The sequence below is a fragment of the Polyergus mexicanus genome, unplaced genomic scaffold (assembly GCF_030449975.1).
Source record: "Polyergus mexicanus isolate NDT 795.1 unplaced genomic scaffold, iyPolMexi1.0 SCAF_11, whole genome shotgun sequence".
In the NCBI taxonomy this organism is placed as follows: Eukaryota; Metazoa; Arthropoda; class Insecta; order Hymenoptera; family Formicidae; genus Polyergus; species Polyergus mexicanus.
In genome coordinates, this window is record NW_027223331.1 from 1491258 (window position 1) to 1494084 (window position 2827).

A 2827-nucleotide genomic window follows, 5' to 3' on the forward strand; every position below is an offset into this window, starting at 1 on the left:
CGGAGGAGGCAAAGAGGAAAGAGGCGGTCGCGTGGCCTGCTAATCTCCACCACGTAACAACCTCCGGCCGGCCTTAACCTGCGACACCCTCTTCCTGCAGGCGCGGTCGGCGATGATCCCCCGGAATTGCGCGTCGACGAAAACAATTCCGCGAGGCACCTGGCGGAGTTATTTCAGGTCGGCATGCGCCCCACGATTTTCGCGAATTGAAACGATTCAGCAGGTCGGTCCCGAGATGATGTATCCGAGAATAAAGAGTTCCGAGTGCTGGGAGTTTATGTTTGGTAGAATGATTTCATAACGCATTTTAGCTATATGTCTTCATTATACCTATCTTTCCTGAAGAGGCGAAATACTTTCCGAACAGCTTATGTCACTATGCATTTGAAGATTAATTCTCTAAGCGAATACAATTTTACGCGTCTTTTATTTAATGGATATATCTGTATATTAATAATAACGACTGATATTTTGTATACACATTTTACGGTATTATATAACTCTTTTTCTGTTTATTAAAATAATATTACTTTAAATGAAATAATATAAATTTATCTGTTTTAATATTGAAACAAGATAAAAATTGTGCAAATTAGAAACTTGCACATTGCTTCCTCGTCATTTTATTTTGCTCACAAAGCTTAAGCTTCTTAGAAGAAGCGGGTTTTTCAATATTGGCTTTCTCATAGAGAAAGCTTCATCGATCTTTACTAAATTCAATACCAACCACCCTAATAATAGTCTATTCATGTAAAGAAATTTAACCCAATATCTAAAAATTTCCGAAAATTAGAGCAGATATTTACAGATATTTCTCGAAAAAGTCAAAATTTTATAAAGAATGAACTCTTTCACCGATTCTCGTCAAGTTCAATATCAACTATTCTTTAATGATATTTTATTCATTTTAAAAAAATTAGTCCGATATATCTCAGAAATTGCGAAAGTTAGAGAGAGAGAGATTGTACAATGTACATTCCGTACATACATACATTTTTTCAAAGCATAATTTTTCGACGTTTTCGAACATTCTAAATACATTGGCATAGAAAACTAAAAAAAAAAAAAAAAAAAATTTGTCACAAAGCTTCCTTTATGAGGAAACAAAAAGAGCTGATTCTCCTGAACGCTCCTCGCAGATTTTACTTTTCGATCCAGGGTATCGCGCAAGATCGATGCGAAATCATTGTGAAGCGATGTTTCTCTCGCCGACGAGGTGCGAGACGGCCGAAATGTAGGCGCGCCCGCGCGCGTTCCTATACGCGATATTGTAAACGGGGCCAGTGTGCTCCTGACGTGTCGATATATTCCCGCGAAGAAAGGCTCTGCCGCTGAAGCTGAGAAATAGCTTGGCCTCCCGTACCTCGCGCCCGTTCCTCGACACCGAGATACGCAGCCTCGGCTCACCTCGCCACTTTGAATCCTGCGTCGCTCCTTTAACGCTCTTAGACGAGGCGCGACATCCATCACCGTGGAATCTCAGCGTGATCGAGAAAAATTTGAGAGACACGAGAAATTACGATCGGGATCTTGCGAGATTTATTGGGACCAAAATACACAAAATTGAGAGAGAAGATCCAGATTACTCGAAAAATATTATTATATTCAAGGATCTCTGTAAACTATTTAGATCAATCAATTTGACAATTTTCCCTATATCGTCGAAAAGAAACCCAGATCGACATCACTTTATCGAGCAAAAAGCTGTCCGTCCCGATTTTGAGCGAATCAACGCGTGACCACCGACCTATGACCGATTTTCGAACTCGGCCGTTGACGAGGAATGCTCGTCGACCCACAATCGCGCCAGCTGTCTTCGCGGAGGACGCGGAAGACGTGCCGTCGACCATCCAACCCGCTTCGACGTTCGGCATTGATCGATTCGTACGCGGGAATCCTCGAGATTCGTCTCATCCATCCGTCGCGTTGCATTCGAGTTAATCCGCCATTTGTGTGAAATGAGGTAGTAGAATTTAAACATTATACGACAATGACGTTGTGATTGACAAAAGACTTGTATTACAAATCTTGAAATTGTATGGATAATTCAAAAGTAATGAAAGTTCAAATTTTCTTCCCGAATCATAAGCGACTGAACATGCGCGCGAACGATCTGTCATGAATTAATTTACATATATGAGAATATATGAAAAATCCTTATTCTTTACAAATTAATTTCAAAAGTGTATTATTCAAACAGAACTTTAATATAACGTTTTGTTAAAAATTCAAGAAAATCTAAAGACATTGCGATACGAAGAAACATTAATTGAAATGTAATTAAAAAAATTATTCGGATATCCAATATTGAAAACGAATTTGTTTCCAATATGAACCCTCTCTCTCTCTCTCTCTCTCTCTCTCTCTCTCTCTCTCTCTCGTAGTGCTGATTTAACATTTCCGAATGCACGGACACGTGCGTGCCTCGTTGCTTAGAGTGATATGTACATATATATATATGTGTGTAGACGCGGAGATTACAGACGCGCGTGTACGGACGCGCGCGTTTATCGGCACAAATTCGCGCGCGCGCACCACGTCGCCGACCTATTATACGTATTATTAGCACTCCGTCACGCCACCCTGTCATCGCCACGTACACACTCGTGCATACGCGCGCTGACGCGAGATTCCAAAGTCCCGTCTGCACGCAATCAGGTGCCACGTCGAGCTTTCCTCGAGCTTCGACTTCATTAAGCTTTGATCCACGACCGGCCGCGCGAGACGAGTCCGTTTGTAGTTAAAAAAAAAATAAATAAATAAATAAATATCTCGGAGGATATCCGAATGGACGATCCTCCGTATAAGCCGAAACTGGGTTGTGCTC